The following is a 23,369-nucleotide window of genomic DNA, read 5'->3' as shown; positions in this document are numbered from 1 at the left end:
AAAAATACCCGCAAATCCAGTGGAATACAGTCTGGCGAACTGTCCATAGTCACGTATTGCCTTCAAGGGTCGCATCCGCATGGTACTTAGTTATCAACGACAAGGTGCCTACCAATGAAAAATTGCACAAGATCCACCTAAGCCCCACACCGAACTGCGACTTATGCGGCTATGTGGACACTATGGCTCACCGGTTAACCTGCAGTACCGCAGGGTCGATCGTCGCTCATATGCGGAGCAACTTAGCAATCATCGACCGTACTGTACCACAAAACGTGGATCCAATGGAATTGCTTCATCCGCAAAAAATACGATATCCACGCAGGAAACACAACGCGGCCATATGGATGTTAGGCCACACCATTGCCTTTATCATCAACAATCGCCGTGCATCACTTGATGACTACCTCGCGTACTTGGAATATCACCATGCACTGATCGTGCGACACAAGGATTATGCAGACACGTATGGAAATATGTTACAAATTATGGTGGTGGGTATGTGAACAACCCTCGGATTGCACGTCTACGAACAGGCCCACGACGGCGCGGCCGCATTTCGTGAGTGACTGCATCAAAGTTATGAGACGATACTTTGGGGTAACAACCTTGGAGAAACTGTAGGAGTGAAAGTGTCAAGATCCGACGTGGCAAATGAGATATCTACTTCACGAGAAGACAAGCCTTGAAGCAGTCAACACGAGATATTCCCACCGTGGACACTCCGAGTCCCGTACTACCACATTATCCAATTTATCTTTCTTTGATTTATTAATTTAGAATGCACGCCCTTTTTTTTTTTTTTTTTTTTTTTTTTTTTTTTTTTTTTTTTTTTTTCACCCGGCGGAGAGCCGCTTTAATTTCACAAGCAAGAATCCTGATCATATGGAACAATAGAGGTTCATTGATCCAACATGACACTTGGTCATACTATTCTTTACTGGAGAACATTACTTTTCACTTGCACTCCGATGCCTTCACCTTCACGGCACCATTTTATTTCTCTCGGATGGAGTTTATTGGTTTTAATCGGCAAGGAGCCATTATCTACGATACGAAGGAGAAAATCCATAACTAACCTTCAAGGCAGAAGAAGCCGACGCCGTGGAAGGCGTAAAAGAAAAAAAAAAAAAAAAAAAAAGTGGTTAAGGCGTCTGACTCGAAATCAGATTCCCTCTGGGAGCGTAGGTTCGAATCCTACCGGCTGCGTGCGATTTTGCGTAAAGAGGAGCAAACGTTTTCGCACACATGTGACATGCGTGGGCGAATGCGGGTGCAACCAGTGATGCCATTCTCAACAAGACGAAAATTTACGTTTTAAGAATACTGAGTTTTCGCGACGACAGCTACTTACTGTGCCTTTCGGTTCACCTCGCACTGACGCTGGGACTGCAGAAAGCCGTCGCTGAGATGGTGAGTACACAGATGTGCTCGAAAGTGTTGGACAGAGCGGACATTTCATTTTCTTTTTAAGAATCGCAATTTCAATCATTCGAGTGCGGCAAAAGCAGTGGTGCAGCGTTTTTTTTTTCTTTTCTTAAGATCTCGCAGCTGCTTGGAGGTATGTCCATCGTTTTAAGACGACAGAAAACTAGCGTCAGCGGTGCGTCAGTGGGAAGTCGGTGAAGTCGCCATTGGAGCCATAAGTCAGTAATTACGACATGCGAAACACTCGCACACCACGCAGCTGTACGATAATGCTCGTGCGTGGGCCCGCATAGCTGAGTCGGTAGAGCGTTAGGTTTTCAACCAAAGGGTCCTGGGCTCAAGTCCCTGTCTGGGCGAAAATTAGTACACTTTCGTAACGGCTAATGGAAACCCTACAGCAAAGAGTGAGGCCACGCCGTTTTCTGCCATCAGATTGCTTCTAAAGATGGCGGCTTCACTTGTCGGGAGTCGCTTCCGCCACCGGCAGTCGTGGCCGAGTGGTTAAGGCGTCTGACTTGAAATCAGATTCCCTCTGGGAGCGTAGGTTCGAGTCCTGCCGACTGCGAAAATTTTCTCGCTCTCAAAAGGCGGACGTTGAGCTGCATCCTAGCAGTTGCGTCACTACTAAACACGTGGGTCACCAGCAATGTGCAGTGTTATTTGATCGAGGGCGCAGCGTTACAGTCGCCCCCAGAAGCCGCAGCTCATCTCCTAGTCTCACAGCCGTCCACCAGGTGTTAGTACAAGTGTCGCCTCACTGGGCAGTGCAGATGTGTCCATTTTAGCTTGCAGACGATGACGTGTAGCAATTTATGAGCTAACGCAAGTCGAATGTTTTACCGTGTGTATCTGCTAGATACTGCCTCTCATATGGTGGAGAGGCTCACTCCTTCTTGTGTCTCGTTCTCTGCACACGAGTTGCCCCTGGCATCGATATAGCACGGGTTATCGAGTCGACATGTTTGCTTGTTACGATGACGGAAGCTGAAGAAATGTGTGTGGAACTTCACTGCATCGGCTGCTCGCCCTTCAGCGTCCCTGTGTCTTATCAGACGAAGGTGACTGTGAAATTGGCAACGAGGCAGAAGTGAACGAAGACATGCAAATGGCAACCTTCGACGTCAGCCGAAATAGCTCAGTTGGGAGAGCGTTAGACTGAAGATCTAAAGGTCCCTGGTTCGATCCCGGGTTTCGGCAGGTACTCGTTTTGATGCGACGCCAATGGAATTACTCTGCGTGTGTGATAATGCAACTACCGCTGACAACAAAAATGACTCTCTCCTGTAGCTGTTCTGGTTGTCAATTGCATGCCATAAGAGGAACTTACTAGACAACTAACACCCTTAGAAGCAAAAGAATTAAAAATATCCTACCGACTGCATTCCTTTTTCTGTGTCAGGTGGTGAAGAACGTCTTCAACGGAACCGTGAAATGAGCGAAAGCGTGGGAAACATTGCATTCGAAATGCTTGTGAATTTTCCAATTGCCCAGTGAGTGTCGACAAAACACGTAAATTCTCTGCTCCAACGTATGAGACGTAACAACTGGTACAATTTGTTGTTGCATCGTGTGTCAGCAGTCTTCGATAGTGTGTTACGGGCTTAGCGCGATAAGTTTGTAGACAGCATTTAGGCGACGTTTTATTAGTAACGGCCCCATGCAGCGATTGCACAACAGTAAAGGACATGAGTCAATGTATAGTTGTGCATCGTGGGAGGTTTTGCAGCCTTGTGTGAGCCCGGATAGCTCAGTCGGTAGAGCATTAGGCTTTTAACCTAAGGGTCCAGGGTTCAAGTCCCTGTCCGGGCGGAAATTTTAATACTTTGGTAGCGATTCGTCTGGTAGCGGTGGAAACGCTACGGAAAATAATGCAGCTACGCCGTTTTCTGACACCACAGTGTTTTAAACGGTAGCAGTTGCATGTGTCGAGAGAACACCGCGCTAACGGCAGTCGTGGCCGAGTGGTTAAGGCGTCTGACTCGAAATCAGATTCCCTCTGGGAGCGTAGGTTCGAATCCTACCGGCTGCGTGCGATTTTGCGTAAAGAGGAGCAAACGTTTTCGCACACATGTGACATGCGTGGGCGAATGCGGGTGCAACCAGTGATGCCATTCTCAACAAGACGAAAATTTACGTTTTAAGAATACTGAGTTTTCGCGACGACAGCTACTTACTGTGCCTTTCGGTTCACCTCGCACTGACGCTGGGACTGCAGAAAGCCGTCGCTGAGATGGTGAGTACACAGATGTGCTCGAAAGTGTTGGACAGAGCGGACATTTCATTTTCTTTTTAAGAATCGCAATTTCAATCATTCGAGTGCGGCAAAAGCAGTGGTGCAGCGTTTTTTTTTCTTTTCTTAAGATCTCGCAGCTGCTTGGAGGTATGTCCATCGTTTTAAGACGACAGAAAACTAGCGTCAGCGGTGCGTCAGTGGGAAGTCGGTGAAGTCGCCATTGGAGCCATAAGTCAGTAATTACGACATGCGAAACACTCGCACACCACGCAGCTGTACGATAATGCTCGTGCGTGGGCCCGCATAGCTGAGTCGGTAGAGCGTTAGGTTTTCAACCAAAGGGTCCTGGGCTCAAGTCCCTGTCTGGGCGAAAATTAGTACACTTTCGTAACGGCTAATGGAAACCCTACAGCAAAGAGTGAGGCCACGCCGTTTTCTGCCATCAGATTGCTTCTAAAGATGGCGGCTTCACTTGTCGGGAGTCGCTTCCGCCACCGGCAGTCGTGGCCGAGTGGTTAAGGCGTCTGACTTGAAATCAGATTCCCTCTGGGAGCGTAGGTTCGAGTCCTGCCGACTGCGAAAATTTTCTCGCTCTCAAAAGGCGGACGTTGAGCTGCATCCTAGCAGTTGCGTCACTACTAAACACGTGGGTCACCAGCAATGTGCAGTGTTATTTGATCGAGGGCGCAGCGTTACAGTCGCCCCCAGAAGCCGCAGCTCATCTCCTAGTCTCACAGCCGTCCACCAGGTGTTAGTACAAGTGTCGCCTCACTGGGCAGTGCAGATGTGTCCATTTTAGCTTGCAGACGATGACGTGTAGCAATTTATGAGCTAACGCAAGTCGAATGTTTTACCGTGTGTATCTGCTAGATACTGCCTCTCATATGGTGGAGAGGCTCACTCCTTCTTGTGTCTCGTTCTCTGCACACGAGTTGCCCCTGGCATCGATATAGCACGGGTTATCGAGTCGACATGTTTGCTTGTTACGATGACGGAAGCTGAAGAAATGTGTGTGGAACTTCACTGCATCGGCTGCTCGCCCTTCAGCGTCCCTGTGTCTTATCAGACGAAGGTGACTGTGAAATTGGCAACGAGGCAGAAGTGAACGAAGACATGCAAATGGCAACCTTCGACGTCAGCCGAAATAGCTCAGTTGGGAGAGCGTTAGACTGAAGATCTAAAGGTCCCTGGTTCGATCCCGGGTTTCGGCAGGTACTCGTTTTGATGCGACGCCAATGGAATTACTCTGCGTGTGTGATAATGCAACTACCGCTGACAACAAAAATGACTCTCTCCTGTAGCTGTTCTGGTTGTCAATTGCATGCCATAAGAGGAACTTACTAGACAACTAACACCCTTAGAAGCAAAAGAATTAAAAATATCCTACCGACTGCATTCCTTTTTCTGTGTCAGGTGGTGAAGAACGTCTTCAACGGAACCGTGAAATGAGCGAAAGCGTGGGAAACATTGCATTCGAAATGCTTGTGAATTTTCCAATTGCCCAGTGAGTGTCGACAAAACACGTAAATTCTCTGCTCCAACGTATGAGACGTAACAACTGGTACAATTTGTTGTTGCATCGTGTGTCAGCAGTCTTCGATAGTGTCTTACGGGCTTAGCGCGATAAGTTTGTAGACAGCATTTAGGCGACGTTTTATTAGTAACGGCCCCATGCAGCGATTGCACAACAGTAAAGGACATGAGTCAATGTATAGTTGTGCATCGTGGGAGGTTTTGCAGCCTTGTGTGAGCCCGGATAGCTCAGTCGGTAGAGCATTAGGCTTTTAACCTAAGGGTCCAGGGTTCAAGTCCCTGTCCGGGCGGAAATTTTAATACTTTGGTAGCGATTCGTCTGGTAGCGGTGGAAACGCTACGGAAAATAATGCAGCTACGCCGTTTTCTGACACCACAGTGTTTTAAACGGTAGCAGTTGCATGTGTCGAGAGAACACCGCGCTAACGGCAGTCGTGGCCGAGTGGTTAAGGCGTCTGACTCGAAATCAGATTCCCTCTGGGAGCGTAGGTTCGAATCCTACCGGCTGCGTGCGATTTTGCGTAAAGAGGAGCAAACGTTTTCGCACACATGTGACATGCGTGGGCGAATGCGGGTGCAACCAGTGATGCCATTCTCAACAAGACGAAAATTTACGTTTTAAGAATACTGAGTTTTCGCGACGACAGCTACTTACTGTGCCTTTCGGTTCACCTCGCACTGACGCTGGGACTGCAGAAAGCCGTCGCTGAGATGGTGAGTACACAGATGTGCTCGAAAGTGTTGGACAGAGCGGACATTTCATTTTCTTTTTAAGAATCGCAATTTCAATCATTCGAGTGCGGCAAAAGCAGTGGTGCAGCGTTTTTTTTTCTTTTCTTAAGATCTCGCAGCTGCTTGGAGGTATGTCCATCGTTTTAAGACGACAGAAAACTAGCGTCAGCGGTGCGTCAGTGGGAAGTCGGTGAAGTCGCCATTGGAGCCATAAGTCAGTAATTACGACATGCGAAACACTCGCACACCACGCAGCTGTACGATAATGCTCGTGCGTGGGCCCGCATAGCTGAGTCGGTAGAGCGTTAGGTTTTCAACCAAAGGGTCCTGGGCTCAAGTCCCTGTCTGGGCGAAAATTAGTACACTTTCGTAACGGCTAATGGAAACCCTACAGCAAAGAGTGAGGCCACGCCGTTTTCTGCCATCAGATTGCTTCTAAAGATGGCGGCTTCACTTGTCGGGAGTCGCTTCCGCCACCGGCAGTCGTGGCCGAGTGGTTAAGGCGTCTGACTTGAAATCAGATTCCCTCTGGGAGCGTAGGTTCGAGTCCTGCCGACTGCGAAAATTTTCTCGCTCTCAAAAGGCGGACGTTGAGCTGCATCCTAGCAGTTGCGTCACTACTAAACACGTGGGTCACCAGCAATGTGCAGTGTTATTTGATCGAGGGCGCAGCGTTACAGTCGCCCCCAGAAGCCGCAGCTCATCTCCTAGTCTCACAGCCGTCCACCAGGTGTTAGTACAAGTGTCGCCTCACTGGGCAGTGCAGATGTGTCCATTTTAGCTTGCAGACGATGACGTGTAGCAATTTATGAGCTAACGCAAGTCGAATGTTTTACCGTGTGTATCTGCTAGATACTGCCTCTCATATGGTGGAGAGGCTCACTCCTTCTTGTGTCTCGTTCTCTGCACACGAGTTGCCCCTGGCATCGATATAGCACGGGTTATCGAGTCGACATGTTTGCTTGTTACGATGACGGAAGCTGAAGAAATGTGTGTGGAACTTCACTGCATCGGCTGCTCGCCCTTCAGCGTCCCTGTGTCTTATCAGACGAAGGTGACTGTGAAATTGGCAACGAGGCAGAAGTGAACGAAGACATGCAAATGGCAACCTTCGACGTCAGCCGAAATAGCTCAGTTGGGAGAGCGTTAGACTGAAGATCTAAAGGTCCCTGGTTCGATCCCGGGTTTCGGCAGGTACTCGTTTTGATGCGACGCCAATGGAATTACTCTGCGTGTGTGATAATGCAACTACCGCTGACAACAAAAATGACTCTCTCCTGTAGCTGTTCTGGTTGTCAATTGCATGCCATAAGAGGAACTTACTAGACAACTAACACCCTTAGAAGCAAAAGAATTAAAAATATCCTACCGACTGCATTCCTTTTTCTGTGTCAGGTGGTGAAGAACGTCTTCAACGGAACCGTGAAATGAGCGAAAGCGTGGGAAACATTGCATTCGAAATGCTTGTGAATTTTCCAATTGCCCAGTGAGTGTCGACAAAACACGTAAATTCTCTGCTCCAACGTATGAGACGTAACAACTGGTACAATTTGTTGTTGCATCGTGTGTCAGCAGTCTTCGATAGTGTGTTACGGGCTTAGCGCGATAAGTTTGTAGACAGCATTTAGGCGACGTTTTATTAGTAACGGCCCCATGCAGCGATTGCACAACAGTAAAGGACATGAGTCAATGTATAGTTGTGCATCGTGGGAGGTTTTGCAGCCTTGTGTGAGCCCGGATAGCTCAGTCGGTAGAGCATTAGGCTTTTAACCTAAGGGTCCAGGGTTCAAGTCCCTGTCCGGGCGGAAATTTTAATACTTTGGTAGCGATTCGTCTGGTAGCGGTGGAAACGCTACGGAAAATAATGCAGCTACGCCGTTTTCTGACACCACAGTGTTTTAAACGGTAGCAGTTGCATGTGTCGAGAGAACACCGCGCTAACGGCAGTCGTGGCCGAGTGGTTAAGGCGTCTGACTCGAAATCAGATTCCCTCTGGGAGCGTAGGTTCGAATCCTACCGGCTGCGTGCGATTTTGCGTAAAGAGGAGCAAACGTTTTCGCACACATGTGACATGCGTGGGCGAATGCGGGTGCAACCAGTGATGCCATTCTCAACAAGACGAAAATTTACGTTTTAAGAATACTGAGTTTTCGCGACGACAGCTACTTACTGTGCCTTTCGGTTCACCTCGCACTGACGCTGGGACTGCAGAAAGCCGTCGCTGAGATGGTGAGTACACAGATGTGCTCGAAAGTGTTGGACAGAGCGGACATTTCATTTTCTTTTTAAGAATCGCAATTTCAATCATTCGAGTGCGGCAAAAGCAGTGGTGCAGCGTTTTTTTTTCTTTTCTTAAGATCTCGCAGCTGCTTGGAGGTATGTCCATCGTTTTAAGACGACAGAAAACTAGCGTCAGCGGTGCGTCAGTGGGAAGTCGGTGAAGTCGCCATTGGAGCCATAAGTCAGTAATTACGACATGCGAAACACTCGCACACCACGCAGCTGTACGATAATGCTCGTGCGTGGGCCCGCATAGCTGAGTCGGTAGAGCGTTAGGTTTTCAACCAAAGGGTCCTGGGCTCAAGTCCCTGTCTGGGCGAAAATTAGTACACTTTCGTAACGGCTAATGGAAACCCTACAGCAAAGAGTGAGGCCACGCCGTTTTCTGCCATCAGATTGCTTCTAAAGATGGCGGCTTCACTTGTCGGGAGTCGCTTCCGCCACCGGCAGTCGTGGCCGAGTGGTTAAGGCGTCTGACTTGAAATCAGATTCCCTCTGGGAGCGTAGGTTCGAGTCCTGCCGACTGCGAAAATTTTCTCGCTCTCAAAAGGCGGACGTTGAGCTGCATCCTAGCAGTTGCGTCACTACTAAACACGTGGGTCACCAGCAATGTGCAGTGTTATTTGATCGAGGGCGCAGCGTTACAGTCGCCCCCAGAAGCCGCAGCTCATCTCCTAGTCTCACAGCCGTCCACCAGGTGTTAGTACAAGTGTCGCCTCACTGGGCAGTGCAGATGTGTCCATTTTAGCTTGCAGACGATGACGTGTAGCAATTTATGAGCTAACGCAAGTCGAATGTTTTACCGTGTGTATCTGCTAGATACTGCCTCTCATATGGTGGAGAGGCTCACTCCTTCTTGTGTCTCGTTCTCTGCACACGAGTTGCCCCTGGCATCGATATAGCACGGGTTATCGAGTCGACATGTTTGCTTGTTACGATGACGGAAGCTGAAGAAATGTGTGTGGAACTTCACTGCATCGGCTGCTCGCCCTTCAGCGTCCCTGTGTCTTATCAGACGAAGGTGACTGTGAAATTGGCAACGAGGCAGAAGTGAACGAAGACATGCAAATGGCAACCTTCGACGTCAGCCGAAATAGCTCAGTTGGGAGAGCGTTAGACTGAAGATCTAAAGGTCCCTGGTTCGATCCCGGGTTTCGGCAGGTACTCGTTTTGATGCGACGCCAATGGAATTACTCTGCGTGTGTGATAATGCAACTACCGCTGACAACAAAAATGACTCTCTCCTGTAGCTGTTCTGGTTGTCAATTGCATGCCATAAGAGGAACTTACTAGACAACTAACACCCTTAGAAGCAAAAGAATTAAAAATATCCTACCGACTGCATTCCTTTTTCTGTGTCAGGTGGTGAAGAACGTCTTCAACGGAACCGTGAAATGAGCGAAAGCGTGGGAAACATTGCATTCGAAATGCTTGTGAATTTTCCAATTGCCCAGTGAGTGTCGACAAAACACGTAAATTCTCTGCTCCAACGTATGAGACGTAACAACTGGTACAATTTGTTGTTGCATCGTGTGTCAGCAGTCTTCGATAGTGTGTTACGGGCTTAGCGCGATAAGTTTGTAGACAGCATTTAGGCGACGTTTTATTAGTAACGGCCCCATGCAGCGATTGCACAACAGTAAAGGACATGAGTCAATGTATAGTTGTGCATCGTGGGAGGTTTTGCAGCCTTGTGTGAGCCCGGATAGCTCAGTCGGTAGAGCATTAGGCTTTTAACCTAAGGGTCCAGGGTTCAAGTCCCTGTCTGGGCGGAAATTTTAATACTTTGGTAGCGATTCGTCTGGTAGCGGTGGAAACGCTACGGAAAATAATGCAGCTACGCCGTTTTCTGACACCACAGTGTTTTAAACGGTAGCAGTTGCATGTGTCGAGAGAACACCGCGCTAACGGCAGTCGTGGCCGAGTGGTTAAGGCGTCTGACTCGAAATCAGATTCCCTCTGGGAGCGTAGGTTCGAATCCTACCGGCTGCGTGCGATTTTGCGTAAAGAGGAGCAAACGTTTTCGCACACATGTGACATGCGTGGGCGAATGCGGGTGCAACCAGTGATGCCATTCTCAACAAGACGAAAATTTACGTTTTAAGAATACTGAGTTTTCGCGACGACAGCTACTTACTGTGCCTTTCGGTTCACCTCGCACTGACGCTGGGACTGCAGAAAGCCGTCGCTGAGATGGTGAGTACACAGATGTGCTCGAAAGTGTTGGACAGAGCGGACATTTCATTTTCTTTTTAAGAATCGCAATTTCAATCATTCGAGTGCGGCAAAAGCAGTGGTGCAGCGTTTTTTTTTCTTTTCTTAAGATCTCGCAGCTGCTTGGAGGTATGTCCATCGTTTTAAGACGACAGAAAACTAGCGTCAGCGGTGCGTCAGTGGGAAGTCGGTGAAGTCGCCATTGGAGCCATAAGTCAGTAATTACGACATGCGAAACACTCGCACACCACGCAGCTGTACGATAATGCTCGTGCGTGGGCCCGCATAGCTGAGTCGGTAGAGCGTTAGGTTTTCAACCAAAGGGTCCTGGGCTCAAGTCCCTGTCTGGGCGAAAATTAGTACACTTTCGTAACGGCTAATGGAAACCCTACAGCAAAGAGTGAGGCCACGCCGTTTTCTGCCATCAGATTGCTTCTAAAGATGGCGGCTTCACTTGTCGGGAGTCGCTTCCGCCACCGGCAGTCGTGGCCGAGTGGTTAAGGCGTCTGACTTGAAATCAGATTCCCTCTGGGAGCGTAGGTTCGAGTCCTGCCGACTGCGAAAATTTTCTCGCTCTCAAAAGGCGGACGTTGAGCTGCATCCTAGCAGTTGCGTCACTACTAAACACGTGGGTCACCAGCAATGTGCAGTGTTATTTGATCGAGGGCGCAGCGTTACAGTCGCCCCCAGAAGCCGCAGCTCATCTCCTAGTCTCACAGCCGTCCACCAGGTGTTAGTACAAGTGTCGCCTCACTGGGCAGTGCAGATGTGTCCATTTTAGCTTGCAGACGATGACGTGTAGCAATTTATGAGCTAACGCAAGTCGAATGTTTTACCGTGTGTATCTGCTAGATACTGCCTCTCATATGGTGGAGAGGCTCACTCCTTCTTGTGTCTCGTTCTCTGCACACGAGTTGCCCCTGGCATCGATATAGCACGGGTTATCGAGTCGACATGTTTGCTTGTTACGATGACGGAAGCTGAAGAAATGTGTGTGGAACTTCACTGCATCGGCTGCTCGCCCTTCAGCGTCCCTGTGTCTTATCAGACGAAGGTGACTGTGAAATTGGCAACGAGGCAGAAGTGAACGAAGACATGCAAATGGCAACCTTCGACGTCAGCCGAAATAGCTCAGTTGGGAGAGCGTTAGACTGAAGATCTAAAGGTCCCTGGTTCGATCCCGGGTTTCGGCAGGTACTCGTTTTGATGCGACGCCAATGGAATTACTCTGCGTGTGTGATAATGCAACTACCGCTGACAACAAAAATGACTCTCTCCTGTAGCTGTTCTGGTTGTCAATTGCATGCCATAAGAGGAACTTACTAGACAACTAACACCCTTAGAAGCAAAAGAATTAAAAATATCCTACCGACTGCATTCCTTTTTCTGTGTCAGGTGGTGAAGAACGTCTTCAACGGAACCGTGAAATGAGCGAAAGCGTGGGAAACATTGCATTCGAAATGCTTGTGAATTTTCCAATTGCCCAGTGAGTGTCGACAAAACACGTAAATTCTCTGCTCCAACGTATGAGACGTAACAACTGGTACAATTTGTTGTTGCATCGTGTGTCAGCAGTCTTCGATAGTGTGTTACGGGCTTAGCGCGATAAGTTTGTAGACAGCATTTAGGCGACGTTTTATTAGTAACGGCCCCATGCAGCGATTGCACAACAGTAAAGGACATGAGTCAATGTATAGTTGTGCATCGTGGGAGGTTTTGCAGCCTTGTGTGAGCCCGGATAGCTCAGTCGGTAGAGCATTAGGCTTTTAACCTAAGGGTCCAGGGTTCAAGTCCCTGTCCGGGCGGAAATTTTAATACTTTGGTAGCGATTCGTCTGGTAGCGGTGGAAACGCTACGGAAAATAATGCAGCTACGCCGTTTTCTGACACCACAGTGTTTTAAACGGTAGCAGTTGCATGTGTCGAGAGAACACCGCGCTAACGGCAGTCGTGGCCGAGTGGTTAAGGCGTCTGACTCGAAATCAGATTCCCTCTGGGAGCGTAGGTTCGAATCCTACCGGCTGCGTGCGATTTTGCGTAAAGAGGAGCAAACGTTTTCGCACACATGTGACATGCGTGGGCGAATGCGGGTGCAACCAGTGATGCCATTCTCAACAAGACGAAAATTTACGTTTTAAGAATACTGAGTTTTCGCGACGACAGCTACTTACTGTGCCTTTCGGTTCACCTCGCACTGACGCTGGGACTGCAGAAAGCCGTCGCTGAGATGGTGAGTACACAGATGTGCTCGAAAGTGTTGGACAGAGCGGACATTTCATTTTCTTTTTAAGAATCGCAATTTCAATCATTCGAGTGCGGCAAAAGCAGTGGTGCAGCGTTTTTTTTTCTTTTCTTAAGATCTCGCAGCTGCTTGGAGGTATGTCCATCGTTTTAAGACGACAGAAAACTAGCGTCAGCGGTGCGTCAGTGGGAAGTCGGTGAAGTCGCCATTGGAGCCATAAGTCAGTAATTACGACATGCGAAACACTCGCACACCACGCAGCTGTACGATAATGCTCGTGCGTGGGCCCGCATAGCTGAGTCGGTAGAGCGTTAGGTTTTCAACCAAAGGGTCCTGGGCTCAAGTCCCTGTCTGGGCGAAAATTAGTACACTTTCGTAACGGCTAATGGAAACCCTACAGCAAAGAGTGAGGCCACGCCGTTTTCTGCCATCAGATTGCTTCTAAAGATGGCGGCTTCACTTGTCGGGAGTCGCTTCCGCCACCGGCAGTCGTGGCCGAGTGGTTAAGGCGTCTGACTTGAAATCAGATTCCCTCTGGGAGCGTAGGTTCGAGTCCTGCCGACTGCGAAAATTTTCTCGCTCTCAAAAGGCGGACGTTGAGCTGCATCCTAGCAGTTGCGTCACTACTAAACACGTGGGTCACCAGCAATGTGCAGTGTTATTTGATCGAGGGCGCAGCGTTACAGTCGCCCCCAGAAGCCGCAGCTCATCTCCTAGTCTCACAGCCGTCCACCAGGTGTTAGTACAAGTGTCGCCTCACTGGGCAGTGCAGATGTGTCCATTTTAGCTTGCAGACGATGACGTGTAGCAATTTATGAGCTAACGCAAGTCGAATGTTTTACCGTGTGTATCTGCTAGATACTGCCTCTCATATGGTGGAGAGGCTCACTCCTTCTTGTGTCTCGTTCTCTGCACACGAGTTGCCCCTGGCATCGATATAGCACGGGTTATCGAGTCGACATGTTTGCTTGTTACGATGACGGAAGCTGAAGAAATGTGTGTGGAACTTCACTGCATCGGCTGCTCGCCCTTCAGCGTCCCTGTGTCTTATCAGACGAAGGTGACTGTGAAATTGGCAACGAGGCAGAAGTGAACGAAGACATGCAAATGGCAACCTTCGACGTCAGCCGAAATAGCTCAGTTGGGAGAGCGTTAGACTGAAGATCTAAAGGTCCCTGGTTCGATCCCGGGTTTCGGCAGGTACTCGTTTTGATGCGACGCCAATGGAATTACTCTGCGTGTGTGATAATGCAACTACCGCTGACAACAAAAATGACTCTCTCCTGTAGCTGTTCTGGTTGTCAATTGCATGCCATAAGAGGAACTTACTAGACAACTAACACCCTTAGAAGCAAAAGAATTAAAAATATCCTACCGACTGCATTCCTTTTTCTGTGTCAGGTGGTGAAGAACGTCTTCAACGGAACCGTGAAATGAGCGAAAGCGTGGGAAACATTGCATTCGAAATGCTTGTGAATTTTCCAATTGCCCAGTGAGTGTCGACAAAACACGTAAATTCTCTGCTCCAACGTATGAGACGTAACAACTGGTACAATTTGTTGTTGCATCGTGTGTCAGCAGTCTTCGATAGTGTGTTACGGGCTTAGCGCGATAAGTTTGTAGACAGCATTTAGGCGACGTTTTATTAGTAACGGCCCCATGCAGCGATTGCACAACAGTAAAGGACATGAGTCAATGTATAGTTGTGCATCGTGGGAGGTTTTGCAGCCTTGTGTGAGCCCGGATAGCTCAGTCGGTAGAGCATTAGGCTTTTAACCTAAGGGTCCAGGGTTCAAGTCCCTGTCCGGGCGGAAATTTTAATACTTTGGTAGCGATTCGTCTGGTAGCGGTGGAAACGCTACGGAAAATAATGCAGCTACGCCGTTTTCTGACACCACAGTGTTTTAAACGGTAGCAGTTGCATGTGTCGAGAGAACACCGCGCTAACGGCAGTCGTGGCCGAGTGGTTAAGGCGTCTGACTCGAAATCAGATTCCCTCTGGGAGCGTAGGTTCGAATCCTACCGGCTGCGTGCGATTTTGCGTAAAGAGGAGCAAACGTTTTCGCACACATGTGACATGCGTGGGCGAATGCGGGTGCAACCAGTGATGCCATTCTCAACAAGACGAAAATTTACGTTTTAAGAATACTGAGTTTTCGCGACGACAGCTACTTACTGTGCCTTTCGGTTCACCTCGCACTGACGCTGGGACTGCAGAAAGCCGTCGCTGAGATGGTGAGTACACAGATGTGCTCGAAAGTGTTGGACAGAGCGGACATTTCATTTTCTTTTTAAGAATCGCAATTTCAATCATTCGAGTGCGGCAAAAGCAGTGGTGCAGCGTTTTTTTTTTCTTTTCTTAAGATCTCGCAGCTGCTTGGAGGTATGTCCATCGTTTTAAGACGACAGAAAACTAGCGTCAGCGGTGCGTCAGTGGGAAGTCGGTGAAGTCGCCATTGGAGCCATAAGTCAGTAATTACGACATGCGAAACACTCGCACACCACGCAGCTGTACGATAATGCTCGTGCGTGGGCCCGCATAGCTGAGTCGGTAGAGCGTTAGGTTTTCAACCAAAGGGTCCTGGGCTCAAGTCCCTGTCTGGGCGAAAATTAGTACACTTTCGTAACGGCTAATGGAAACCCTACAGCAAAGAGTGAGGCCACGCCGTTTTCTGCCATCAGATTGCTTCTAAAGATGGCGGCTTCACTTGTCGGGAGTCGCTTCCGCCACCGGCAGTCGTGGCCGAGTGGTTAAGGCGTCTGACTTGAAATCAGATTCCCTCTGGGAGCGTAGGTTCGAGTCCTGCCGACTGCGAAAATTTTCTCGCTCTCAAAAGGCGGACGTTGAGCTGCATCCTAGCAGTTGCGTCACTACTAAACACGTGGGTCACCAGCAATGTGCAGTGTTATTTGATCGAGGGCGCAGCGTTACAGTCGCCCCCAGAAGCCGCAGCTCATCTCCTAGTCTCACAGCCGTCCACCAGGTGTTAGTACAAGTGTCGCCTCACTGGGCAGTGCAGATGTGTCCATTTTAGCTTGCAGACGATGACGTGTAGCAATTTATGAGCTAACGCAAGTCGAATGTTTTACCGTGTGTATCTGCTAGATACTGCCTCTCATATGGTGGAGAGGCTCACTCCTTCTTGTGTCTCGTTCTCTGCACACGAGTTGCCCCTGGCATCGATATAGCACGGGTTATCGAGTCGACATGTTTGCTTGTTACGATGACGGAAGCTGAAGAAATGTGTGTGGAACTTCACTGCATCGGCTGCTCGCCCTTCAGCGTCCCTGTGTCTTATCAGACGAAGGTGACTGTGAAATTGGCAACGAGGCAGAAGTGAACGAAGACATGCAAATGGCAACCTTCGACGTCAGCCGAAATAGCTCAGTTGGGAGAGCGTTAGACTGAAGATCTAAAGGTCCCTGGTTCGATCCCGGGTTTCGGCAGGTACTCGTTTTGATGCGACGCCAATGGAATTACTCTGCGTGTGTGATAATGCAACTACCGCTGACAACAAAAATGACTCTCTCCTGTAGCTGTTCTGGTTGTCAATTGCATGCCATAAGAGGAACTTACTAGACAACTAACACCCTTAGAAGCAAAAGAATTAAAAATATCCTACCGACTGCATTCCTTTTTCTGTGTCAGGTGGTGAAGAACGTCTTCAACGGAACCGTGAAATGAGCGAAAGCGTGGGAAACATTGCATTCGAAATGCTTGTGAATTTTCCAATTGCCCAGTGAGTGTCGACAAAACACGTAAATTCTCTGCTCCAACGTATGAGACGTAACAACTGGTACAATTTGTTGTTGCATCGTGTGTCAGCAGTCTTCGATAGTGTGTTACGGGCTTAGCGCGATAAGTTTGTAGACAGCATTTAGGCGACGTTTTATTAGTAACGGCCCCATGCAGCGATTGCACAACAGTAAAGGACATGAGTCAATGTATAGTTGTGCATCGTGGGAGGTTTTGCAGCCTTGTGTGAGCCCGGATAGCTCAGTCGGTAGAGCATTAGGCTTTTAACCTAAGGGTCCAGGGTTCAAGTCCCTGTCCGGGCGGAAATTTTAATACTTTGGTAGCGATTCGTCTGGTAGCGGTGGAAACGCTACGGAAAATAATGCAGCTACGCCGTTTTCTGACACCACAGTGTTTTAAACGGTAGCAGTTGCATGTGTCGAGAGAACACCGCGCTAACGGCAGTCGTGGCCGAGTGGTTAAGGCGTCTGACTCGAAATCAGATTCCCTCTGGGAGCGTAGGTTCGAATCCTACCGGCTGCGTGCGATTTTGCGTAAAGAGGAGCAAACGTTTTCGCACACATGTGACATGCGTGGGCGAATGCGGGTGCAACCAGTGATGCCATTCTCAACAAGACGAAAATTTACGTTTTAAGAATACTGAGTTTTCGCGACGACAGCTACTTACTGTGCCTTTCGGTTCACCTCGCACTGACGCTGGGACTGCAGAAAGCCGTCGCTGAGATGGTGAGTACACAGATGTGCTCGAAAGTGTTGGACAGAGCGGACATTTCATTTTCTTTTTAAGAATCGCAATTTCAATCATTCGAGTGCGGCAAAAGCAGTGGTGCAGCGTTTTTTTTTCTTTTCTTAAGATCTCGCAGCTGCTTGGAGGTATGTCCATCGTTTTAAGACGACAGAAAACTAGCGTCAGCGGTGCGTCAGTGGGAAGTCGGTGAAGTCGCCATTGGAGCCATAAGTCAGTAATTACGACATGCGAAACACTCGCACACCACGCAGCTGTACGATAATGCTCGTGCGTGGGCCCGCATAGCTGAGTCGGTAGAGCGTTAGGTTTTCAACCAAAGGGTCCTGGGCTCAAGTCCCTGTCTGGGCGAAAATTAGTACACTTTCGTAACGGCTAATGGAAACCCTACAGCAAAGAGTGAGGCCACGCCGTTTTCTGCCATCAGATTGCTTCTAAAGATGGCGGCTTCACTTGTCGGGAGTCGCTTCCGCCACCGGCAGTCGTGGCCGAGTGGTTAAGGCGTCTGACTTGAAATCAGATTCCCTCTGGGAGCGTAGGTTCGAGTCCTGCCGACTGCGAAAATTTTCTCGCTCTCAAAAGGCGGACGTTGAGCTGCATCCTAGCAGTTGCGTCACTACTAAACACGTGGGTCACCAGCAATGTGCAGTGTTATTTGATCGAGGGCGCAGCGTTACAGTCGCCCCCAGAAGCCGCAGCTCATCTCCTAGTCTCACAGCCGTCCACCAGGTGTTAGTACAAGTGTCGCCTCACTGGGCAGTGCAGATGTGTCCATTTTAGCTTGCAGACGATGACGTGTAGCAATTTATGAGCTAACGCAAGTCGAATGTTTTACCGTGTGTATCTGCTAGATACTGCCTCTCATATGGTGGAGAGGCTCACTCCTTCTTGTGTCTCGTTCTCTGCACACGAGTTGCCCCTGGCATCGATATAGCACGGGTTATCGAGTCGACATGTTTGCTTGTTACGATGACGGAAGCTGAAGAAATGTGTGTGGAACTTCACTGCATCGGCTGCTCGCCCTTCAGCGTCCCTGTGTCTTATCAGACGAAGGTGACTGTGAAATTGGCAACGAGGCATAAGTGAACGAAGACATGCAAATGGCAACCTTCGACGTCAGCCGAAATAGCTCAGTTGGGAGAGCGTTAGACTGAAGATCTAAAGGTCCCTGGTTCGATCCCGGGTTTCGGCAGGTACTCGTTTTGATGCGACGCCAATGGAATTACTCTGCGTGTGTGATAATGCAACTACCGCTGACAACAAAAATGACTCTCTCCTGTAGCTGTTCTGGTTGTCAATTGCATGCCATAAGAGGAACTTACTAGACAACTAACTCCCTTAGAAGCAAAAGAATTAAAAATATCCTACCGACTGCATTCCTTTTTCTGTGTCAGGTGGTGAAGAACGTCTTCAACGGAACCGTGAAATGAGCGAAAGCGTGGGAAACATTGCATTCGAAATGCTTGTGAATTTTCCAATTGCCCAGTGAGTGTCGACAAAACACGTAAATTCTCTGCTCCAACGTATGAGACGTAACAACTGGTACAATTTGTTGTTGCATCGTGTGTCAGCAGTCTTCGATAGTGTGTTACGGGCTTAGCGCGATAAGTTTGTAGACAGCATTTAGGCGACGTTTTATTAGTAACGGCCCCATGCAGCGATTGCACAACAGTAAAGGACATGAGTCAATGTATAGTTGTGCATCGTGGGAGGTTTTGCAGCCTTGTGTGAGCCCGGATAGCTCAGTCGGTAGAGCATTAGGCTTTTAACCTAAGGGTCCAGGGTTCAAGTCCCTGTCCGGGCGGAAATTTTAATACTTTGGTAGCGATTCGTCTGGTAGCGGTGGAAACGCTACGGAAAATAATGCAGCTACGCCGTTTTCTGACACCACAGTGTTTTAAACGGTAGCAGTTGCATGTGTCGAGAGAACACCGCGCTAACGGCAGTCGTGGCCGAGTGGTTAAGGCGTCTGACTCGAAATCAGATTCCCTCTGGGAGCGTAGGTTCGAATCCTACCGGCTGCGTGCGATTTTGCGTAAAGAGGAGCAAACGTTTTCGCACACATGTGACATGCGTGGGCGAATGCGGGTGCAACCAGTGATGCCATTCTCAACAAGACGAAAATTTACGTTTTAAGAATACTGAGTTTTCGCGACGACAGCTACTTACTGTGCCTTTCGGTTCACCTCGCACTGACGCTGGGACTGCAGAAAGCCGTCGCTGAGATGGTGAGTACACAGATGTGCTCGAAAGTGTTGGACAGAGCGGACATTTCATTTTCTTTTTAAGAATCGCAATTTCAATCATTCGAGTGCGGCAAAAGCAGTGGTGCAGCGTTTTTTTTTCTTTTCTTAAGATCTCGCAGCTGCTTGGAGGTATGTCCATCGTTTTAAGACGACAGAAAACTAGCGTCAGCGGTGCGTCAGTGGGAAGTCGGTGAAGTCGCCATTGGAGCCATAAGTCAGTAATTACGACATGCGAAACACTCGCACACCACGCAGCTGTACGATAATGCTCGTGCGTGGGCCCGCATAGCTGAGTCGGTAGAGCGTTAGGTTTTCAACCAAAGGGTCCTGGGCTCAAGTCCCTGTCTGGGCGAAAATTAGTACACTTTCGTAACGGCTAATGGAAACCCTACAGCAAAGAGTGAGGCCACGCCGTTTTCTGCCATCAGATTGCTTCTAAAGATGGCGGCTTCACTTGTCGGGAGTCGCTTCCGCCACCGGCAGTCGTGGCCGAGTGGTTAAGGCGTCTGACTTGAAATCAGATTCCCTCTGGGAGCGTAGGTTCGAGTCCTGCCGACTGCGAAAATTTTCTCGCTCTCAAAAGGCGGACGTTGAGCTGCATCCTAGCAGTTGCGTCACTACTAAACACGTGGGTCACCAGCAATGTGCAGTGTTATTTGATCGAGGGCGCAGCGTTACAGTCGCCCCCAGAAGCCGCAGCTCATCTCCTAGTCTCACAGCCGTCCACCAGGTGTTAGTACAAGTGTCGCCTCACTGGGCAGTGCAGATGTGTCCATTTTAGCTTGCAGACGATGACGTGTAGCAATTTATGAGCTAACGCAAGTCGAATGTTTTACCGTGTGTATCTGCTAGATACTGCCTCTCATATGGTGGAGAGGCTCACTCCTTCTTGTGTCTCGTTCTCTGCACACGAGTTGCCCCTGGCATCGATATAGCACGGGTTATCGAGTCGACATGTTTGCTTGTTACGATGACGGAAGCTGAAGAAATGTGTGTGGAACTTCACTGCATCGGCTGCTCGCCCTTCAGCGTCCCTGTGTCTTATCAGACGAAGGTGACTGTGAAATTGGCAACGAGGCAGAAGTGAACGAAGACATGCAAATGGCAACCTTCGACGTCAGCCGAAATAGCTCAGTTGGGAGAGCGTTAGACTGAAGATCTAAAGGTCCCTGGTTCGATCCCGGGTTTCGGCAGGTACTCGTTTTGATGCGACGCCAATGGAATTACTCTGCGTGTGTGATAATGCAACTACCGCTGACAACAAAAATGACTCTCTCCTGTAGCTGTTCTGGTTGTCAATTGCATGCCATAAGAGGAACTTACTAGACAACTAACACCCTTAGAAGCAAAAGAATTAAAAATATCCTACCGACTGCATTCCTTTTTCTGTGTCAGGTGGTGAAGAACGTCTTCAACGGAACCGTGAAATGAGCGAAAGCGTGGGAAACATTGCATTCGAAATGCTTGTGAATTTTCCAATTGCCCAGTGAGTGTCGACAAAACACGTAAATTCTCTGCTCCAACGTATGAGACGTAACAACTGGTACAATTTGTTGTTGCATCGTGTGTCAGCAGTCTTCGATAGTGTGTTACGGGCTTAGCGCGATAAGTTTGTAGACAGCATTTAGGCGACGTTTTATTAGTAACGGCCCCATGCAGCGATTGCACAACAGTAAAGGACATGAGTCAATGTATAGTTGTGCATCGTGGGAGGTTTTGCAGCCTTGTGTGAGCCCGGATAGCTCAGTCGGTAGAGCATTAGGCTTTTAACCTAAGGGTCCAGGGTTCAAGTCCCTGTCCGGGCGGAAATTTTAATACTTTGGTAGCGATTCGTCTGGTAGCGGTGGAAACGCTACGGAAAATAATGCAGCTACGCCGTTTTCTGACACCACAGTGTTTTAAACGGTAGCAGTTGCATGTGTCGAGAGAACACCGCGCTAACGGCAGTCGTGGCCGAGTGGTTAAGGCGTCTGACTCGAAATCAGATTCCCTCTGGGAGCGTAGGTTCGAATCCTACCGGCTGCGTGCGATTTTGCGTAAAGAGGAGCAAACGTTTTCGCACACATGTGACATGCGTGGGCGAATGCGGGTGCAACCAGTGATGCCATTCTCAACAAGACGAAAATTTACGTTTTAAGAATACTGAGTTTTCGCGACGACAGCTACTTACTGTGCCTTTCGGTTCACCTCGCACTGACGCTGGGACTGCAGAAAGCCGTCGCTGAGATGGTGAGTACACAGATGTGCTCGAAAGTGTTGGACAGAGCGGACATTTCATTTTCTTTTTAAGAATCGCAATTTCAATCATTCGAGTGCGGCAAAAGCAGTGGTGCAGCGTTTTTTTTTTCTTTTCTTAAGATCTCGCAGCTGCTTGGAGGTATGTCCATCGTTTTAAGACGACAGAAAACTAGCGTCAGCGGTGCGTCAGTGGGAAGTCGGTGAAGTCGCCATTGGAGCCATAAGTCAGTAATTACGACATGCGAAACACTCGCACACCACGCAGCTGTACGATAATGCTCGTGCGTGGGCCCGCATAGCTGAGTCGGTAGAGCGTTAGGTTTTCAACCAAAGGGTCCTGGGCTCAAGTCCCTGTCTGGGCGAAAATTAGTACACTTTCGTAACGGCTAATGGAAACCCTACAGCAAAGAGTGAGGCCACGCCGTTTTCTGCCATCAGATTGCTTCTAAAGATGGCGGCTTCACTTGTCGGGAGTCGCTTCCGCCACCGGCAGTCGTGGCCGAGTGGTTAAGGCGTCTGACTTGAAATCAGATTCCCTCTGGGAGCGTAGGTTCGAGTCCTGCCGACTGCGAAAATTTTCTCGCTCTCAAAAGGCGGACGTTGAGCTGCATCCTAGCAGTTGCGTCACTACTAAACACGTGGGTCACCAGCAATGTGCAGTGTTATTTGATCGAGGGCGCAGCGTTACAGTCGCCCCCAGAAGCCGCAGCTCATCTCCTAGTCTCACAGCCGTCCACCAGGTGTTAGTACAAGTGTCGCCTCACTGGGCAGTGCAGATGTGTCCATTTTAGCTTGCAGACGATGACGTGTAGCAATTTATGAGCTAACGCAAGTCGAATGTTTTACCGTGTGTATCTGCTAGATACTGCCTCTCATATGGTGGAGAGGCTCACTCCTTCTTGTGTCTCGTTCTCTGCACACGAGTTGCCCCTGGCATCGATATAGCACGGGTTATCGAGTCGACATGTTTGCTTGTTACGATGACGGAAGCTGAAGAAATGTGTGTGGAACTTCACTGCATCGGCTGCTCGCCCTTCAGCGTCCCTGTGTCTTATCAGACGAAGGTGACTGTGAAATTGGCAACGAGGCAGAAGTGAACGAAGACATGCAAATGGCAACCTTCGACGTCAGCCGAAATAGCTCAGTTGGGAGAGCGTTAGACTGAAGATCTAAAGGTCCCTGGTTCGATCCCGGGTTTCGGCAGGTACTCGTTTTGATGCGACGCCAATGGAATTACTCTGCGTGTGTGATAATGCAACTACCGCTGACAACAAAAATGACTCTCTCCTGTAGCTGTTCTGGTTGTCAATTGCATGCCATAAGAGGAACTTACTAGACAACTAACACCCTTAGAAGCAAAAGAATTAAAAATATCCTACCGACTGCATTCCTTTTTCTGTGTCAGGTGGTGAAGAACGTCTTCAACGGAACCGTGAAATGAGCGAAAGCGTGGGAAACATTGCATTCGAAATGCTTGTGAATTTTCCAATTGCCCAGTGAGTGTCGACAAAACACGTAAATTCTCTGCTCCAACGTATGAGACGTAACAACTGGTACAATTTGTTGTTGCATCGTGTGTCAGCAGTCTTCGATAGTGTGTTACGGGCTTAGCGCGATAAGTTTGTAGACAGCATTTAGGCGACGTTTTATTAGTAACGGCCCCATGCAGCGATTGCACAACAGTAAAGGACATGAGTCAATGTATAGTTGTGCATCGTGGGA

General features: G+C 49.0%; 38 non-coding genes across 38 annotated transcripts; all 38 read left to right on the top strand.

Annotated features, from left to right (window-relative positions):
- Window positions 1-1,911: 1,911 nt before the first annotated feature.
- Window positions 1,912-1,993, top strand: Trnas-uga (transfer RNA serine (anticodon UGA)). Its single transcript has one exon. It is a non-coding gene; the product is annotated as a tRNA-Ser (tRNA).
- Window positions 1,994-2,552: 559 nt separating this feature from the next.
- On the top strand, window positions 2,553-2,625 carry Trnaf-gaa (transfer RNA phenylalanine (anticodon GAA)). Its single transcript has one exon. It is a non-coding gene; the product is annotated as a tRNA-Phe (tRNA).
- Window positions 2,626-3,164: 539 nt separating this feature from the next.
- Window positions 3,165-3,237, top strand: Trnak-uuu (transfer RNA lysine (anticodon UUU)). Its single transcript has one exon. It is a non-coding gene; the product is annotated as a tRNA-Lys (tRNA).
- Window positions 3,238-3,375: 138 nt separating this feature from the next.
- Window positions 3,376-3,457, top strand: Trnas-cga (transfer RNA serine (anticodon CGA)). The gene has a single exon. It is a non-coding gene; the product is annotated as a tRNA-Ser (tRNA).
- Window positions 3,458-4,158: 701 nt separating this feature from the next.
- Window positions 4,159-4,240, top strand: Trnas-uga (transfer RNA serine (anticodon UGA)). The gene has a single exon. It is a non-coding gene; the product is annotated as a tRNA-Ser (tRNA).
- Window positions 4,241-4,799: 559 nt separating this feature from the next.
- Trnaf-gaa (transfer RNA phenylalanine (anticodon GAA)) lies at window positions 4,800-4,872 on the top strand. The gene has a single exon. It is a non-coding gene; the product is annotated as a tRNA-Phe (tRNA).
- A 539-nt stretch (window positions 4,873-5,411) lies between these two features.
- On the top strand, window positions 5,412-5,484 carry Trnak-uuu (transfer RNA lysine (anticodon UUU)). Its single transcript has one exon. It is a non-coding gene; the product is annotated as a tRNA-Lys (tRNA).
- A 138-nt stretch (window positions 5,485-5,622) lies between these two features.
- On the top strand, window positions 5,623-5,704 carry Trnas-cga (transfer RNA serine (anticodon CGA)). The gene has a single exon. It is a non-coding gene; the product is annotated as a tRNA-Ser (tRNA).
- A 701-nt stretch (window positions 5,705-6,405) lies between these two features.
- Trnas-uga (transfer RNA serine (anticodon UGA)) lies at window positions 6,406-6,487 on the top strand. Its single transcript has one exon. It is a non-coding gene; the product is annotated as a tRNA-Ser (tRNA).
- Window positions 6,488-7,046: 559 nt separating this feature from the next.
- Window positions 7,047-7,119, top strand: Trnaf-gaa (transfer RNA phenylalanine (anticodon GAA)). The gene has a single exon. It is a non-coding gene; the product is annotated as a tRNA-Phe (tRNA).
- Window positions 7,120-7,658: 539 nt separating this feature from the next.
- Window positions 7,659-7,731, top strand: Trnak-uuu (transfer RNA lysine (anticodon UUU)). The gene has a single exon. It is a non-coding gene; the product is annotated as a tRNA-Lys (tRNA).
- Window positions 7,732-7,869: 138 nt separating this feature from the next.
- Window positions 7,870-7,951, top strand: Trnas-cga (transfer RNA serine (anticodon CGA)). Its single transcript has one exon. It is a non-coding gene; the product is annotated as a tRNA-Ser (tRNA).
- A 701-nt stretch (window positions 7,952-8,652) lies between these two features.
- Trnas-uga (transfer RNA serine (anticodon UGA)) lies at window positions 8,653-8,734 on the top strand. The gene has a single exon. It is a non-coding gene; the product is annotated as a tRNA-Ser (tRNA).
- A 559-nt stretch (window positions 8,735-9,293) lies between these two features.
- On the top strand, window positions 9,294-9,366 carry Trnaf-gaa (transfer RNA phenylalanine (anticodon GAA)). Its single transcript has one exon. It is a non-coding gene; the product is annotated as a tRNA-Phe (tRNA).
- Window positions 9,367-9,905: 539 nt separating this feature from the next.
- Window positions 9,906-9,978, top strand: Trnak-uuu (transfer RNA lysine (anticodon UUU)). Its single transcript has one exon. It is a non-coding gene; the product is annotated as a tRNA-Lys (tRNA).
- Window positions 9,979-10,116: 138 nt separating this feature from the next.
- Trnas-cga (transfer RNA serine (anticodon CGA)) lies at window positions 10,117-10,198 on the top strand. Its single transcript has one exon. It is a non-coding gene; the product is annotated as a tRNA-Ser (tRNA).
- A 701-nt stretch (window positions 10,199-10,899) lies between these two features.
- Window positions 10,900-10,981, top strand: Trnas-uga (transfer RNA serine (anticodon UGA)). Its single transcript has one exon. It is a non-coding gene; the product is annotated as a tRNA-Ser (tRNA).
- Window positions 10,982-11,540: 559 nt separating this feature from the next.
- On the top strand, window positions 11,541-11,613 carry Trnaf-gaa (transfer RNA phenylalanine (anticodon GAA)). Its single transcript has one exon. It is a non-coding gene; the product is annotated as a tRNA-Phe (tRNA).
- Window positions 11,614-12,152: 539 nt separating this feature from the next.
- Window positions 12,153-12,225, top strand: Trnak-uuu (transfer RNA lysine (anticodon UUU)). Its single transcript has one exon. It is a non-coding gene; the product is annotated as a tRNA-Lys (tRNA).
- A 138-nt stretch (window positions 12,226-12,363) lies between these two features.
- On the top strand, window positions 12,364-12,445 carry Trnas-cga (transfer RNA serine (anticodon CGA)). The gene has a single exon. It is a non-coding gene; the product is annotated as a tRNA-Ser (tRNA).
- A 701-nt stretch (window positions 12,446-13,146) lies between these two features.
- Trnas-uga (transfer RNA serine (anticodon UGA)) lies at window positions 13,147-13,228 on the top strand. Its single transcript has one exon. It is a non-coding gene; the product is annotated as a tRNA-Ser (tRNA).
- A 559-nt stretch (window positions 13,229-13,787) lies between these two features.
- Window positions 13,788-13,860, top strand: Trnaf-gaa (transfer RNA phenylalanine (anticodon GAA)). Its single transcript has one exon. It is a non-coding gene; the product is annotated as a tRNA-Phe (tRNA).
- A 539-nt stretch (window positions 13,861-14,399) lies between these two features.
- On the top strand, window positions 14,400-14,472 carry Trnak-uuu (transfer RNA lysine (anticodon UUU)). Its single transcript has one exon. It is a non-coding gene; the product is annotated as a tRNA-Lys (tRNA).
- A 138-nt stretch (window positions 14,473-14,610) lies between these two features.
- Window positions 14,611-14,692, top strand: Trnas-cga (transfer RNA serine (anticodon CGA)). Its single transcript has one exon. It is a non-coding gene; the product is annotated as a tRNA-Ser (tRNA).
- Window positions 14,693-15,394: 702 nt separating this feature from the next.
- On the top strand, window positions 15,395-15,476 carry Trnas-uga (transfer RNA serine (anticodon UGA)). Its single transcript has one exon. It is a non-coding gene; the product is annotated as a tRNA-Ser (tRNA).
- Window positions 15,477-16,035: 559 nt separating this feature from the next.
- Window positions 16,036-16,108, top strand: Trnaf-gaa (transfer RNA phenylalanine (anticodon GAA)). Its single transcript has one exon. It is a non-coding gene; the product is annotated as a tRNA-Phe (tRNA).
- Window positions 16,109-16,647: 539 nt separating this feature from the next.
- Window positions 16,648-16,720, top strand: Trnak-uuu (transfer RNA lysine (anticodon UUU)). The gene has a single exon. It is a non-coding gene; the product is annotated as a tRNA-Lys (tRNA).
- Window positions 16,721-16,858: 138 nt separating this feature from the next.
- On the top strand, window positions 16,859-16,940 carry Trnas-cga (transfer RNA serine (anticodon CGA)). Its single transcript has one exon. It is a non-coding gene; the product is annotated as a tRNA-Ser (tRNA).
- A 701-nt stretch (window positions 16,941-17,641) lies between these two features.
- On the top strand, window positions 17,642-17,723 carry Trnas-uga (transfer RNA serine (anticodon UGA)). The gene has a single exon. It is a non-coding gene; the product is annotated as a tRNA-Ser (tRNA).
- Window positions 17,724-18,282: 559 nt separating this feature from the next.
- Window positions 18,283-18,355, top strand: Trnaf-gaa (transfer RNA phenylalanine (anticodon GAA)). The gene has a single exon. It is a non-coding gene; the product is annotated as a tRNA-Phe (tRNA).
- A 539-nt stretch (window positions 18,356-18,894) lies between these two features.
- On the top strand, window positions 18,895-18,967 carry Trnak-uuu (transfer RNA lysine (anticodon UUU)). Its single transcript has one exon. It is a non-coding gene; the product is annotated as a tRNA-Lys (tRNA).
- Window positions 18,968-19,105: 138 nt separating this feature from the next.
- On the top strand, window positions 19,106-19,187 carry Trnas-cga (transfer RNA serine (anticodon CGA)). The gene has a single exon. It is a non-coding gene; the product is annotated as a tRNA-Ser (tRNA).
- Window positions 19,188-19,888: 701 nt separating this feature from the next.
- Trnas-uga (transfer RNA serine (anticodon UGA)) lies at window positions 19,889-19,970 on the top strand. The gene has a single exon. It is a non-coding gene; the product is annotated as a tRNA-Ser (tRNA).
- A 559-nt stretch (window positions 19,971-20,529) lies between these two features.
- Window positions 20,530-20,602, top strand: Trnaf-gaa (transfer RNA phenylalanine (anticodon GAA)). Its single transcript has one exon. It is a non-coding gene; the product is annotated as a tRNA-Phe (tRNA).
- A 539-nt stretch (window positions 20,603-21,141) lies between these two features.
- Window positions 21,142-21,214, top strand: Trnak-uuu (transfer RNA lysine (anticodon UUU)). Its single transcript has one exon. It is a non-coding gene; the product is annotated as a tRNA-Lys (tRNA).
- Window positions 21,215-21,352: 138 nt separating this feature from the next.
- Window positions 21,353-21,434, top strand: Trnas-cga (transfer RNA serine (anticodon CGA)). Its single transcript has one exon. It is a non-coding gene; the product is annotated as a tRNA-Ser (tRNA).
- A 702-nt stretch (window positions 21,435-22,136) lies between these two features.
- Trnas-uga (transfer RNA serine (anticodon UGA)) lies at window positions 22,137-22,218 on the top strand. The gene has a single exon. It is a non-coding gene; the product is annotated as a tRNA-Ser (tRNA).
- A 559-nt stretch (window positions 22,219-22,777) lies between these two features.
- Trnaf-gaa (transfer RNA phenylalanine (anticodon GAA)) lies at window positions 22,778-22,850 on the top strand. The gene has a single exon. It is a non-coding gene; the product is annotated as a tRNA-Phe (tRNA).
- The last annotated feature ends 519 nt before the right edge of the window (window positions 22,851-23,369 follow it).

Source organism: Schistocerca cancellata, unplaced genomic scaffold (genome assembly GCF_023864275.1).
Source record: "Schistocerca cancellata isolate TAMUIC-IGC-003103 unplaced genomic scaffold, iqSchCanc2.1 HiC_scaffold_691, whole genome shotgun sequence".
NCBI classification, from domain to species: Eukaryota; Metazoa; Arthropoda; class Insecta; order Orthoptera; family Acrididae; genus Schistocerca; species Schistocerca cancellata.
The sequence above is the reverse complement of the archived record's forward strand: the minus strand, read 5'-3'. Positions and strand labels throughout refer to the sequence as shown.